This window comes from Ursus arctos, unplaced genomic scaffold (assembly GCF_023065955.2).
Source record: "Ursus arctos isolate Adak ecotype North America unplaced genomic scaffold, UrsArc2.0 scaffold_5, whole genome shotgun sequence".
In the NCBI taxonomy this organism is placed as follows: domain Eukaryota; kingdom Metazoa; phylum Chordata; class Mammalia; order Carnivora; family Ursidae; genus Ursus; species Ursus arctos.
The window spans coordinates 73,754,778-73,771,685 of NW_026623067.1; positions in this window are offsets into that span (position 1 = coordinate 73,754,778).

Below are 16,908 nucleotides of genomic sequence, written 5' to 3' on the forward strand. Positions count from 1 at the left end.
TTCACTTCAATGGTTGAAGTGAGATAATGAGGAAGTAGAGAAACGAAGGAAAGGAGACATAAAATGGAACAAGGCTGGAGAGTAAAGTGAAATCACTTTGAAAATAGAAATCCTGGAGAACTGGATAGGCAATGGCGAATGTGCCAACAGACAGGGAGGACTTCAACATTTTAAAAGGAAGAAGGTAATTGATGGAAGAGAGAGGACAAAATTATGGACTTGACAGTCAGTTTAAATGTTAATGGAGAGTTCTCGAGTGCGTGGGAACAGCTGCTGACAGGAACTCAGGATATGTCAGTTTTAACTATCACCCCTAGGCAGATGAGTCCCAAATACTGTCTCTCGATTTAACCTTTCCCCTGAACTCCAGTTGGGTGGGTGGGCTTGTCACTCAGGGATACGAGGGCAGCGACCATGTTCCCATCCAACTTATCCTGCTATTATTAGTCTAAAGACACATATCTATTTCTGTCTGTCAATTTGTTAGGTCACCACACCCTACTTTCTCTTTTTCCACTTGCCTTCTAAAAATACACTACTTGATACATGGACAGGATCGCTACATGTGATCTGAAACCTAGAACCTTGGGGCGCCTGGGTGGCGCAGTCGTTAAGCATCTGCCTTCGGCTCAGGGCATGATCCTAGCATTCTGGGATCGAGCCCCGCATCAGGCTCTATTGCTGGGAGCCTGCTTCTTCCTCTCCCACTCCCCCTGCTTGTGTTTCCTCTCTCTCTGGCTGTCTCTCTCTGTCAAATAAATAAATAAATAAATAAAATCTTAAAAAAAAATGGAACCTAGAACCTAGAAAAGGAAAACTATTGAATGGATGAGTAGATATATCAATGGATGAATGGATGATTGAATTTACTGATCACTTATTATCTGTCAAATATTATTTTAGTCCTTTTGTGTACAGAAGTGCCTAGAGGCAAATTTTCTGCCTCTACCTCATTGTCAGAGATAGACAAAACAAATGTGTTACACACCCATTTGTGAAAAGTGCTAAGAAGATAGGAAAAGCCACACGAGAGAACTGAGAATGGCGCATGGCAAGAGCAGCTGTCGACTGGTGGGTCAGGAAAGGCTACAATGCAGATCTGTCATTTGGCCAGAAAGGCAAATGAAATGAGAAAACAAACGAGGCGGATATTTGGAGGAAAAGTTTTCTGGATACAGGGAAGAGCAAACACAAAGGCACTATAGTTAGAATAGTCTTAGCTTGTTTGAAAGTGGTGAAAAGGCCTCAGTAGTTTGAGCAGAAAGAATGAGGAGGAAGGTGAGATAAGAAAGAGAGTGAGAGCCCAGATCACAGGGCACTTTCGGATGGAGGGTTGCTAGATTTAACAAATGAAGATGCAGAATGTTCAGTTAAGTTTGAATTTTAGATAAACAACTAATGGTTTTCATATATGTATGTCCCAAATATTGCAGAGACCATATGTAATTAAAAACCTATATATATTTGTCATTCATTTGAAATTCACGTTGAACTGGTTGCCCTGTATTTTATCTGGAAACCCTACAATGACGACACCTTTGGATTTTACTCGGAGTGAAAAGGAAAGGTGCTGAAGCATTTTGAACAGATAAGTAGAGTAATTTGTTGTACGGAAAAGAAATCAGAAAGTGGTAGGAATAAACACATGGAGACCGCCTGGGGCTGTTGGGGTCAAGGCAAGAGAGAGGTTGGTGTCATCTGGTGTGGGAGTGGGGAATGAGATCACTGGTAGTAGAGGTGACAGATTAGGTTCGTGGGGGAAGAGAAAGGAGTCAAAAATGATTCCAAGTTTTCTTGCTTTGAGGAACTGGTAAAACAGAGCTGATATGTCCTGAAATGGGAAAGAAAGAAGAAAATGTAAGACAGAAGATCGAAATTAGTGTTACTTTTAGCAACATTTTTGAAGTATAGATCCCACACCATAAATTTCAGCCATTAAGTGTTTATAATTTAATGATTTTGGGTAAATTTAGAGTTGTGCAACCATCAATCTGATCTAATTTCAGAATATTTTTATCATCCTCAAAAAGATGTTTTATGGCTACTTGCAGTAGTAAGTCCTCCTACATATCTCAAGCCCCTGGCAATCACTAAGCTATTTTCTGTCTTGGTATATTCACCTATTCTGACATTTCATAGAAACAGAATCATACAATATGTAGCCTTTGGTATCTGGCTTCTTTCACTTAGTACTGTTTTGAGACTCATCCATATCATAGCAAGCATCAGTACTTCATTCCTTTTTATTGATAAATAGTATTTCATTGTATGGATATGTTATCCCCCACCCCAGTTTGGGGTTATTATAAATAATGCAGCATTGACCATTCACATACAAGTCATATGTTTTTATTTCTCAAGGGTAGATTGCTTGGAGGAAAGTTGCTGGGTTGTATGGTAAATTTATGTGAAAAGTTTGGTTTTGAGCTAATATCCAAGTAGAAATGTTGGGTTGGTACCTGATATATTGGTCCAGAATTTAGGAAAGAGGTAAATATAAAGTTGGAATTTAACATTATAAACAGTATTTCTAAGGGATTGGACCATGTAAGTTCAGAGAAGTAGTAAATGTAGTTACGAAGGAAAAAGGTCAAGGGTTAACTCCTGGGGCATGGCGGCCTAAAGGTTAGGAAACTGAGGAGGATTCGGGAAAAGAGAGTAAGATGGATCAAACACAGGAAAGGTCAAAGCAGACGCTCTTTTGCGTCCTGTGCGTCACATCCCTTTGGTCAATCTCCAAGCTCAGTTGAAACTGTAGGAGTTGGCTCTGTATCATGGGAGACAGTTCCCATTCATGCTAACAACCTCCAAGACTTTCTGCTTAACTTCTCAAAGTTTTGTCCAAAACGGAAAGAACTCACTCAGCCTCCGTGTTCACGTATGGAATTAAGGACCCCACAGTAACGAGGACACGGGACTCCGGGTTATAAATGCCCCCACTTTCTATCCTTTGGCGAGATAATTCTGAGTTTCAGAGTAACAACAAAGCTGGCTGGTGACGAATCAACAGAAAATCAAAGCAAAGCAAAAGGAGGAAATTGAGATGTACAGAAGATCTATTTCTAAGGGTGTTGCTGCAAGGCAGAGCAGAGAAGTGCGGTGGTAGGAAGGAGACAGAGATAAGCAGTGAGAGAGCTTATTCCTCCTCAAGGGAGGAATTTGGTTTAAAGATGGAGAGCATTACATTGTGTTCGTCTAGTGGAAGCACTGAGGATACCGGACACAGAGGGAGAATTGCTGGAGTGATGCCTTTGAGTAGATGAGGAGGGATTTGATTAGGGACAAGTATAGGATTTTACCTTAGAAGCACAGACTTTGTCGCAGTGTAACGAGGGAAGGCAGAGCTTTTGGATAGAGATAAGAACATGTTGGTACATTTAACAGTGTGGATCATGTTTGATTCCTGACTTGAAGAATAAATTCACTCCTGAACATCTAGAAAACAGACAGTTCATCTTCTACTTGAACCCACCAACAACACTGAATATTTATATTTTAGAATAATGCATTCATTTCAGACAATCTTAGAATACCAAAATGTCTTCCCATGATACAGAGCCAACAAGTATAGAGTGGAACTGGAAAGTCCTGGGTAGAGGTGGAAGAGACATACTTGCTGCAAAATAAGAAGCAGCCAGAAGTGTGCATGCGGTGAAAAAGATCGTTTTGGCAGTCACAAGTGTTAGCAGACAGATTTAGCTACAAAAAAAAAAAAAAGAGAGAGAGAGAGAGAAGAAAAGAAAAGAAAGAAAAGAAAAGAAAAAAGAAAAGAAAAGAAAAGAAAAGAAAAGAAAAGAAAAAAGAAACCGGGTCACCTGGGTGGCTCAGTGGGTTAAGTGTCTGCCTTCAGCTTGGGTCATGATCCCGGGGTCCTGGGATGGAGCCCCGTATTTGGCTCCTTGCTCAGTGGGGAGACTGCTTCTCCCTCTGCCTGCTGCTCTCCCTGTTTGTGCTCTGTCTCTCTCTCTCTCTCTCTCTGACAAATAAATAAATAAATAAAATCTTTAAAAAAAATATAACTTCTCTAGCCTAGGTATATCAGCAGTATTTTATCCTGTATCTGAAATTCTCATATTTTTTATTTGAATTGAGTACTGAGATAAGGATCTTAATACACAACCTTATTAGAAAAGAATCTAAGGCAAAAAATACATAATAGATAAAACATTGCAATAAAGATTGGAGAACAGGTCATTTTAGGTTTTGTTTTGTTTTCCCTGCCAGTATGAGGCTGTACATAACTCTTGTCAACTCTAAAGGCAATATTGATGTATGTTAACATTTAATGAGAATGTGCTATGGTCAGACACTGGTAGATGCTGGAGATAAAAATGAGTTAAACAGTCTCCCATAAAGTACACAAACAACTGCAGCAGAGCACTATTTAAAAACTCTAAGGAAAAGTAGGGGACAAGAGTATATAATGACTTTCTTTAGGAGAAGTCAGCTAAGTCATGACAGAACAGGAATCCTATAAAAAGGGCTTTTAAAAATGAAGACATAGACTAAGGAGGGACATTTCAGACAAGGAGCCAAAGTCACTTCACTTCTTTTGGACTCGGCTATCTGTCTGTATAGTTGAGCTATGGAAAGCTTTTCAAACTCTTTTCAAGGAGTCTTTCACAAGCCACAGTAGACAGAGAGAAGCTCAAAGAGGTGGAAATCAAGATGAGTAACAAGGGCTCTTGTCCCCCCCCTTCTACTTCAAACAGAGATACCTTTAGAAAAGTAAAAGGAACCCCATTAATTTAAAATATATATTTATGAAAAATCACTGGGTTCTGTGATCTATAAGGTTTTAGATCTAACATCCCATGGAAAAATCTGTGACTGCTTCTGTATTCATCAGTACTATTTTGTTCATTTCCAGAAAAGAAAACACGTCTGGGGACTGCAACGTAGCTGATAATTTTGATGGGGAACAGGAGGAAAAGGAAGTGTTGGTCCTTGGAGGGGCAAAAAGGACAAAGAAAGGTACTGAATGTGGATGAAAGAATCCGCTGAAATGCAAGGGCAGAAAAGGAACCGGAAATATACTATAAACTTTGCTTAAGACCAGATTTTGTCTCTGGAATATCAATTTGAATATTAAAATAAAAATGGTAGGGGCGCCTGGGTAGCGCAGTCGTTAAGCGTCTGCCTTTGGCTCAGGGCGTGATCCCGGCGTTCTGGGATCGAGCCCCACATCAGGCTCCTCCGCTAGGAGCCTGCTTCTTCCTCTCCCACTCCCCCTGCTTGTGTTCCCTCTCTCGCTGGCTGTCTCTCTGTCAAATAAATAAATAAAATCTTTAAAAAAAATGGTAAAGTCACAATTATAAAATTCATGTACATATATGCAAACATATTCATATATTTATGTGCATATTTTATACAGGTACCAGTGATTTATAAAATGCTAATACAAGAGAATTTGCAATAGCTAAATCTGTGACCCATGCCCTCTAAAAGTAGTCCAGAAAGATAAGAAAATAATTGCCTGATAGAGTTTTTAAAACACACAGAGAAGAAACATGGGGATGGGGTATTTCTGGAATTCATTTTATCTATCATTGAATCCAATTTCGAAATTCAAACCTGTTAAATGAATACCTCGCATCCCCTCACACAAAGAATTAAGTTTCATTCGAAGCTGGTTTTGCAGTGGTCATAAATTCTCGTTTGGACAAGTTAAAATTTTATCTAAAGCAATTTTTGAAACAGTAGATAATATTTGCAACATAGCAAAGTTATGGAAACTTTGTAATTTCTTTAAAAATATATAGGTAAACTATGTTTTAGATAAGCTTGGGGGTACAATGTAGATTTTTGCATTGTTCAAAGTACATGCCTTAGTGCTCTACGCTGTCCTTGCTCAGTTCCTCTCTCTCTCTTTTTTTTTCCCCATGCCAGAGACCACACAATCTATTTGATATTTAACAGTCAAGAGAACACAGGTGAGAAACTGGGCACTTAGGAGCTTCAATTTTCCTAAAGGTTTTGCTTAAGAAATATCTTAATATTTCGCAGTATGTCAACATTCTTATGTTAGCCCATCATACAGAGTTAGTTATACGGCTTTCTTTTTTTATATGGCTTGCCTCATAAGCTTGCCAATTACTATGTTAACTTATTTGAGATTTGGGTCTTCAGACCATTACCTTGTGTCACGAGATCATATATTAAAAATGCCTTGGGCTTTTTTATGAAGAAATTGCATTGCATAAGTTTATTTTGTGTACATTATTTTCACCATTTTTCATGACAATAGTAATAAAATAAGTATTGCTTACAAAAATATACTGATAGAGTCTTATAAATACTAAGTAACCTTGTTTTATCCCATCTGTGGAAGTGGAATCAAAAGTAAGATTGCTTTTTATGTATTTTTAAAAAGCCATTTACACAATATAGTCTACTCTGTCTAAATCCAGCTGACGCTACTGTATTTTGCAGCTGGACTAACTTTGTGACTTTGAAAAGTGTTCTTCACATTGCTTTTTACATGACATCCATTTCACTGTGCCGCAGAGGTGACTGAGAAACATATTTTGTTGGTTAAAAATATTGCAGTAAGCGACTGTCCTCCCCGCAATTTTCAAATAAGAATCAATCGAATCTTGGGTGGTGATGTGCAAATTTTCAGTCAATTTTAACTGGTTTGGCTCTTCCGAAGGTTAAGGTAGTTTAATGGTTGAAAGCACATTGCAGTGAAGCTAGCTGCAAAAGTCAAAGGGTAGAGAATTAGGATTTCATTTCCTTTTAGCTGTCGCCATGTCTGTTTTCTGTCCAGGCGGCCTCTTGCTGCCGTTTAACCCAGGCTTTTAAAGACAAGAGGGGTTGAGAACTTGAGGGCCTCTGGCTTCATTTTAACAAGGCGTCACTAGCACTTTGGTACATAATTTGTCATAAATGTCAGAGGTCACTGACTGTTCGCAACCTACAGCCGGCAGATGGTCATTATGACAGCAGTTATGTTTCAAAGGCAAAGGATGTTTTGTGGTATTTACTTTAGTGTGTTAGTGTTACACCTCAGAGTGTATCTGAGAAGATTCGAGGTTAAATCAAAACATCCTGGTAGTCGACTGCCTAGGCAACAGTAACAAAAGGTAGACCAGTTTTCAAAAGCTATTCTATTTCGTTATTCTGGCCTAAAATTTACACATAATTTTTTTGCCTCCTCATGTTCACGTACTACGGATTTCCCAGTTCTCACTTCTGAGAATTAGTAAAAACAAAATTAGTAAAAAAGCAAATTATTAAAATGTGCTAATGTGAATTTCTATATCTAGCCAGATCATTGAAATTGTAGAAAATAAGATCTATAGATGAATTTCTATATTACAGCTAAACATTATCTAATAGCAGCATCAGATAAAACAAGTAGAGAATATTAGATCAGATTCAACTCATTTCTAAATTGGTTAGTTTATTTTTTAAAATTTTTATTTAAAAACATTTGTTCTGAAAGAACAAGAGAGCATGAATGGGGGCAGGGGAGCAACAGAGGGAGAGGGAAAGAGAGAAAGCCAAGCAGGATCCATGCCCAACACGGAGCCTGACTCAGGGCTTGACCTCATGACCCTGAGATCATGACCTGAGCCGAAATCAAGAGTCAGATGCTCAACATCCTGAGCCACCCATGCACCCCTAAATTTGTTAGTTTAAACGTTGTTAATGTACTCATCATTTTGTCCTGCTTTTCAACTTATGACATTTTATACCAAACAATTTTAATAGTTCCTAAGAGCCAAAATTGAAAACAAGACTCCAATCCTACTGTATTTCCATTAGACACTCCCAGCAGAAACGATGAAGTGTTTGTATTAAACAAAGAGGGCCACCATTTCTCAATAGCTTCTTGTTCTTAAAATCATAAGTTTAGCTACAAGAACTAGTCAGATATGTATTTCTACTAAAACTCATGACCATGAAGATAGAGGCATGCTTGAGACTGGATGAAAATAAAAAAAGAAGAGATGCTAGTGCTTCGCTGGTGAGAGTGTCCTACTGAATGCCCGAGCGTGTAGAGGAGGTGAATGATGACCTCCTAAGACAGGCAATAAATGATACAGACCTGGGGCAAGATGCCGACAGAGCTGTGCGGCCTATAACTATCTACATGTCTGAGAACATGAACCCCATTACAACCTGAACTTCCTGTTTAAAATGCCTCACTAACGCTGCTCATAATTTTACCTCCCAGAAGATACAAGGGGAACAAGAACTGTTACTCTGCACTTCACTCTGATGTAGAAGAAAGAATTGGGTAATGACCGGAAAGTGGCAATGACCTTGGGAGAAACTGAGACATGATACGGTTGGAATTAAGTTTAGCGGCATGCAAGAGAAAATCCAAACTAACTGGCATAGTGCGTAAGATTTGAATCTTTGCTGAAAAAGTCCAAAGGGCAGCTTTCCAGGGTTAGGGTAGCAACCTCACACTTTAGTGCAGATTCCAGGCCCTTCTCAGCCCTTCATTCAAAATGGAATAGATGAAGAACAGGGACATAGAATCTAACTTCACCGCTTTCCAGTTGTTCAGTCTTTGGCAAGTCGTTTCACTTCTCTGTGCCTCCGTATCTACATCTGTAAACAGATTGATAATTACTAACTATAAATTACTTTAACGGAAATTGTTCGTTGGAACTGTGGGTAGGAATTTGTAATAAGTACCCAAAAGTAACCGTAGCTAACATTTAATGAGTGCTTCTCACGTCTAGGTGCTGTTCTTTTTAAGTCTTTACTTGCTAAGTAAGGTACAGATGATAAATGGCAGCATCGATGTGTCAACGTAGCCGTAGGAACCCTGCTCTTAAGCACTATTTAGAGATAAAGAAATGGAGATCCCCATCTCATATGATTATGATATGCACGTGAGTTGCATATGAGTTAACGTACGTGAAGCATAAAGAGTAAATGCTGGCACATGGCAAATGCTACATAGTCTGTCTGCCATTATTATGGCTACTGCTTTTCTGCTGAGGCCTCTTAATCAGCCTGAGATGGCAGCTAGAGCACCAGTCATTCCAACTTTATTAAAAGAAAAGTTTATATCACCTTCCTTTGAGGACACTTCCTATATACACATACCATAATCTCAACTTACATCCAATTGGCCGTAATTTAGGCCCATGAACCTGAGAAATGTGGTCTTTGTTGTATATCCCAGTAACACTTGTGGAATTCATCACTGAGAAAATAAAGAAAAATTAAACATCGGGAGGAACAACCAACAGTTGATTGCCATATGTCATCTGTGAGTTCATAAAATTGTGAAAATTGCCTATTGGAGGTTCTTAAATATGTACCTTAGGCTTTTAAGAAAGCCATTGATAAAATAAAGCAACATCATAGTCATGATCTGGTGTCTAGAGCACCCTTTCTTAGCTCCCCAAAGAAGATTCTTATGAGCACAACAGTTAAGCAAAACAAAAATAAAAGCAACACCTATGAAGACATAAAGACGGACTAATCTCAGAAACCATGGAGTTTTGATGAGCTAAGATTTATAAATAAAAGACGTCATGGACCTTTGTGACCATCACTAATGAGAGAAAGTCAAAGACGACAGAAAGTTTTAAGGGTAAGACTGGAAACAGGGAAGTCCACTTCAGCTATGCTTGGTGTAAAAAATGGACGAAAAGGGAAAACCACCTGTTCTGAGAAGATGAAAGTAAAGCACAGAACTATGAATCTCTTAGTCTTCATCTTCAACCTTCACTGTAAAGACTCTTTCTACAGAGAAAAGTGTAACAAAGATCGTTAAGACAAAGACCTTAGTCTGCTGTGCCTTCCCTGCAGCGAGCTTTGCACATACTGTTTCTCCTGTCTGGAATATCTTTCTTCTCATATCCACTTGTGAAACTCTCCCTCCAACTTCAAAAGCTGGTTCAAACACTAGTCCTAGAAAGTCCAGAGAGAGTGGGAGAATTTCAAGAAGACACACCCGGCAGAGAATATCCAAGTTCCTTTCCCCCGAGTGGGGGCCTAAGGCCAGCTAAGGGTAGCCAGACGGATCAGACTCAGAATTTTAGTTCCGAGGGCTAGAGCTCCTCTTAAGCAAGAAGGTCAGGAACAGATAGATTCAGCCGACGAGTAAATGCCAAAATGGTGACAAAACGGGAAACGAAGTGACATATCGAGTCCATTGAGATGAACGCAGCTTAACTAACAGTTTATGTTAGGCAGAAACGTTATAAAAAGAGAGCAATTTCATTTAATATGAACTTTAATAATGAATTCAGTATGAGCTTTAGTGATTTCTGCAAATGTTTTTGGATGTCTTAAAAAATGTCTCTGGTTATCTTTAGGTTGTCTTTTCTAGTTGCCACCTTCAATTTCCTCAGCTGGAAATGGACTTTCAAGGCAAGTTCGGGCAATTAGGTAAGAGGATGTATGTAAAGCCCTCGGCTTTGTTGGGGGCACAAAGTATTTGCTCACTACTACAGAACTGTAAAACTTATGAACAGGTTTAATACCTCGCCAAAAATAAATGAGATGAATCGACAGCGTCCTGATTTTCAAAAAGAAAATGGTTTTATGTCCGCTTGAATAACTTGCATACCTGAAGCCAAAATCCCTGTGCTTCTTTTCATTCCACTCCCCATCGGGGTCCCTTTTCTGACCTCTCTGTCTCTGCCAATGTCTTCACCTTTTCTGGGTTATTCAGGCTCAAATATTTAAAGTCCCATTTGAATCTGTCTTCCTCATCCTTGCATCCATTCACTTGTCAAGGTATATAGATTCTAAATGCACCGTGTCACTCACATCCCTTCCCATTAACAGAGTTCAAGTCCTCATTTCTTCTCTCCTGGACTACTGAAAACCATCCTAACTGATCTTTCACCTTTTGCGCCTTCCCACCGCTAACACATCCTCCAGAATTCTTCCTGTTGAATTTCAGCTCGTTCGTTTTAACCCATCCTTTCAACCTGTCAGTATCATTCAAAATCCTAATTCCGTCCTCTACAATTTACTGTCCTTTTATCCCCCACCCTCGCTTTCCATATCATCATCCAAATCATATAATTAAAACAACAGGCAAAAGACAAAGCAAAGGGGTGCCTGGGTGGCTCAGTCGGTTAAGCGTCTGCCTTCAGCTCAGGTCATGATCCCAGGGTCCTGGGGTCGAGCCCCGCATTGGGCTCCCTGCTCTGCCGGGGAGCCTGCTTCTCCCTCCCCCTCTGCTTTCCACTCCCCTGATTGTGTTCTCTCTCTCTCTCTGTCAAATAAATAAATAAAATCTTAAAAAAAAAAAAAAAAGGACAAAGCGAAGAACCCCACCAACACAACTGAAAACCATTTCCAAGGTCGATATCAATTCAAACCAATTTAATTAAATAAATATTTATTGGGTCCTTCCATCTATAGTGTGGTACAGTGTGGAAAAGCATTTCAGTCTTGAAGGACACACAGCCCTGGCTTGAAGCTCTGGTTTTCCACATGAGAGTAATGTAGGGGGGCGCCTGGGTGGCACAGTGGTTAAGCGTCTGCCTTCAGCTCAGGGTGTGATCCCGGCGTTATGGGATCAAGCCCCACATCAGGCTCCTCCGCTGGGAGCCTGCTTCTTCCTCTCCCACTCCCCCTGCTTGTGTTCCCTCTCTCACTGGCTGTCTCTATCTCTGTCCAATAAATAAATAAAATCTTAAAAAAAAAAAAAGAGTAATGTAGGAAGGAATTTTTGGTCCACTGAAGAGGCAAAATGGGAATATCTTACCTAACTTAGAAGCTTCAAAGTTAATTAATAGCATTATCAGGAAAGGCAATCTAGTTCAATTTTCAGAATATGGTGTTTAATACATTTGATTTTCTAAAAATTAAGCATCATGCTAAATCTGCAGAGATACAAAGAGTGAGACTCAGCTCCTGTTCTCAGAAAACTTAAGAGTCCAGTTGAGGGGGATTACAGATGTGATAAGAACAGTACACAAATACTAATGAAAAGGTTCAGCGGGGTAAGTCCCAGTGCAAAGCCATGGGACTCAAAGCAGAGGTCACACCTGTCCTGAGGGTCAGGCCTCCTGGATTGTTCCTGATCAGGAATCGAGGGCAATGAGGAATCATCCGAAGTTTTTAAAGAGGAAGTTAAATGATTAGAGCTCGACTTTAGGAAGGCTCCACAGAGAGCAACATGTAGGTTGTATTACAAGATTTGGGAGAAAAGGCCAGATTAAAAGACACTAACCGCACTTTTTTATCTCACTTGACTCTCATGCTGAGTCCACTGTTGCTTCTTTCTTGAGCTCTCTCCTCCGCTGTCTTCAAATTACGTCTCTGTTATGATCTTGTCCAAAATCTTTGGTTATGTGGTTATGGCTCGGTCTCATTTCTGACTCCTTTTTCTCTATTTCTGTAGTAACTATTGCTGTTTCCTAAATTCTGTTATAACCCTCATTTTATATCATTCCATCACACTCTCCTTAAATGATTTTAGTTAGACTCAAGAGCTCAAATCCTGCCTGCATCTTGGCAACTCCCCAAACTAAATTTCTTGACAGAATCGCTCTTGAGCTGGAGAGTTCTATCCACCTAGCTCCTCAACTCCCACAAGTGAATACTCAGTTAATTCTAGCTCAAGTCAAACTAGGTGCCATCTTCACAACAAACTCTCACTCACTCATTCATTCATTCGTTTGGCTCAAAGTATTTGAGCCTGTGCTAAGTACCAGGTATTATTTATAGGCACGGAGGCCTTCCCAGTGAATAGAGATATCAATCCTTGCAGAATTTACATCAAGTTCATCCTGGCAATGGCTTTTCAGTATTGTGATTCTAATTTTGACAATCCCCTTTACCCTAACCAACTGTTTCTAATCCTTAGGTTACTCTCTGATGTCTTCAAGATAAAATTCAAGCTTCTTAGAATAACATTTAAAAAACAAACAAACAAAAATTTATGATCTAGCCCCAGTTGACAGATTAGGGTCATTTTTTTTGCCATAGTTTGCAATTTACATAATTTATGATTCCTCAAATGAGCAATGTTCTAGCTCACTCCTGGCCTTTGCCCTCACTGTTTCCTATCTGGAGAATTTCCTCCTCTTCACCCATGCCCCATTCAGCTAGTGCCTGCTCTCTCTTCAAAACTCACCCAAAACGTCAGCTCTTCCATGATCATTCTCCCAATTCCCAGAGTGGATTAAGTGAGCTTCTCTGTTCCTATGAACTATCTTATATACCCCCATCATATAGCATTTATTCAAATCTATTATAAATACTTACTTCTGTATCGTGGCCCAAGTAGTTTCTGAGCCAGTAGAATATGGGGACATCGATGTTGTTCTCTGATTCCCTGTGCTTTTTGCATTCGCTACTTCTCTAGCCTTAGAGTCTTTTTTAAAAATCCTTTGTGTTAGTTAATTCTTATACTGAATTTTCCCGATTCAAATGACTGTGTGGTTTCTGTCTCCCGGATGGACTCTGACTGATAGGCTCCCTAGCACATACTGAGAACCAAACAAATTGTGGTTGAATTGCTAAACTAATGATCAAGAGAAGAGGCCAAAGTTCTAAATTGCTGTATTTGATGAAGAAATATCACCAAGGTGGAAAGATCACTGAGGATTCCAACTGACTGAAGACGGCAACGAATTATATATGAGGAACAAAACAGAGCCAATGATAACACCGAGATTTTGAGACTGAGAGCCTGGGAAAATGATGGTACTATTAGGAGAAACAGACAACTAAACAGGAGAAAAAGATGGTAATTTTAAGTGATTTTTTAAAAATACGTTTCTATCTTGAGAGAATGGTATTTTCTGCAGTGTCTCAAGCAGTTAATCCAGTTACTCCCATAGCTAAACCTAAAGTCCAAAGATCTCAGTGAGTGGCTTAAGGGGCGAAACGTCTCTTCCTCGCTCACACAGCAGCTCAAGCCCAGGCTTTGGGTCGAGAGCTTTCACACAGTGATTTAAGGAACCAGGCTCCCTGCATCTCATGGTTATACCTTTCCCCTGGAAATGCCCCTCAGGAGCTTCTGCATCTGGGTGCAGATGGGGGAAGACACAGAGAAAGAACACTGGTTTGGGAGGAATGGCCACATTCTTATGCCTGTGGCGTGTTGGAGTGGGAAGGAAAGAGGAGGAAGTAGAGTCCATACCGCCTTAGTTTTATTAGGTTACACTAACTATCCAAGTTTGGGTGAAGTGATCCTAAATGATCTCACCGTATTGTGAAGTATGTGAGAAAAGAGCAAACTCTTCCATTGGAAGCAATCCAACTTTTGTCCAGGCTTATTTATAAAATTAGGTAACTCACTTGCCCTCAAAATAATGGCTCTATTCAGTGACAGCTTGGTATATTGCCTATAACTTATAACAGAAAAGCTAGCCTCTCTAAATAAGGACTACTGACAAGAAATACTCAGCTTGTGAATGCTTACCTCAGAAGTACGCTTTACATCATTTTGGGAGAAAAGTTACCTCACCATAATTATACATCAAATATAACAATAATAACTAACACTTACTAAAACACCACTGTGTGGCACATCGTGTCATGGCGAAATATATGGATTATTTTATTTAAGCCTCACAACTGCCATGGGAAATACCATTTGGGCCCTCACTATGACCACTGAGAACATGTTTTGTTTTGTTTTTTCAGTGTTGACAACAGATGGACCTTGATTCTCTATTTCCCTGGAGCCTTTTTTCTTTTTCCACTTAACTTCTGTGCCATGGTAGCTTCCAGAGGCTGCCTAGGAGTTACCATGTGGGGACAAATTATAGGAAGAAATAGCATTAATCTTTGTGCTGAGAACCTGCTTTTGGTTTGAGAAGAATTCAAATTTCTGCAAAGAAAAAAATATTAAAAGTTCAATGCTATATTAGTATTATAAATAAAATGTTTTATTAGAAAGAGAGCTGGCAAATATTTTACAACACAAGTAGAAATAATAATAGCTAACACCTATAAAGAATTTACATAACTTCCCATTGAATTTGGGATTAAATCCAAGTTCTTTAAAAAAAGTTTTCCTCTATAAAATGGCTCTTGAACCACATTTCCAAAATCATTTTGAGCTGTTCTCTTATTTGCTTTTTGTGTTTCAGTTATAGTGGTTATTTCTTTTTCCTTCAGCTTCTAGAATATTCTGATCTCTTTCCTATTTTATAGACTTGCCACATAGCTCTTCTTTCTTCTTAGAAAATCCATTCTTTTAATTTCCTTCCACCTACTCCTTCCCATCCTTCATCTCACCTCTGAAGAGTAATTTTCTCTGAGCATCTAACGTGGACTAGATTCTCCTAATAGTTGTTCTTCACACGTGCTCTTCACGTGTTCTTCACACGTCTTAAGTTACTTCAGAGCATTTATCACACTTTATTATATTTTTGTGTGTTTGTTTAGTGTTAAAGCCCTGATTCTTAATTCCATCTTTTATTCAATCATTCAACAATTCTAATGAAGGAAAGAGATAAGAGTGTAGTTAGAGAGATCTGAAAGGCAAATACTTTTAATATGTGGAAGATAATTTTGAACATGTTTATCTAGTTTGTTATAGCTATGTAGAATTGTGTAATGAATTTTTTCATAATTTAGTGGCTTTAAATAACAACCACTTTATTATACCTTATGATTTTGTAGATCAGGAATTTGGATGGAGCCTGGCTGGGAGACTCCTTTTTTTTTTTCTGCATACCATAAATAGAGGTAATTTGGTAACATTCAGCTGGTCATTAAAATCTTAGATGGCTCCGTTCACATTTCTAGCACCCTGTTGGAGATGGATGGAAGGAAGGCAAGGCTCAGCTGGGAATCTTGACTGGATCATCTTTAACATGAAGGCCTCTAGTTAGACTCCTTTTTTTTTTTTCATTTTAATAGTGATGTCTCTCACTTTACTAATTCTCAAAATATATGATTCCAAGTCAGACCTTTTATATGGCAGCTCACATCTCCAAGAGCAAGTGTTCTGTCCTCGCAAACAAGACAAGCACCATGTCCTTTAATGAACTGGTCTCAGATATAGTACCATTCCCAGCCCTGTATTGTTCATAGCAACCACATGGCCTCCCAAATTGAAAGGGAGGAAAACCAACCCCACCTCTCCGTTGAGAAATATTAAAGAATTTTCAACCATGTGTTAAAATCTCAGCAATATTTAGACTCTCCAAAACTATGTTGATTGAATTCTAGATAAACAAGGACCAAAAACCATAGTTCTACCATTAAGGGGCATAAAAGAATAATGAGGAGCAATTCTGTTACAGCAGATATGTAATTTAAAGTCTTCCCCAAATCCACTAGTCAGGACAAATCTACCTTCTACTGTACTCCTAAAACACTATGAAAGTATGTTTACTATAGAACTTATTACAATGCTTTCAATAATTCCTTGTTTCTTCTGTTAGAATATGGGGCCTAATAATCAGTGTAATGCTTTGCTGTGGCACAGACTACGTACTCAATAAGTATATAGTAAACAAGGAATACTTCATAAGACATAAAACACAGCAAACTGATCTGTAAGTTTAGCACAGAAAATCCTAACCAGGAGTTAAACAGATACTGGTAAGCTGGGGAATATATTTATAATAGCATTTCTACATGTAAATCTACTTCAAGGTCTAAATTAACAAGTTGGAGAACACACGTTTTGATTCTGTCACTGTCTAATTCATACTGAAGATGCATTTCATCTGAAGAAGTTAAGAACTCTACATTTGCTTGTTCCCTCTTGGAGACTTCTAGAGGCCCTAAGAAGTATTTTCATCTCCAATAGTAGAGAAGAACATAGATTCCAGAGTCAGACTGCCCTCACTCAAATTCATTCTTCAACACTTACTAACTTTTTGTTTTTTAATGATTTTAAAGTCTTAGTTCTCCATCTGTAAAGTAGAAATAATAGTAACTACTTCATAGGGCTGTTGGGAAAAATAACTATTATTCAGGTAAAACTTTCGGAGAAATAACATTGTAAGC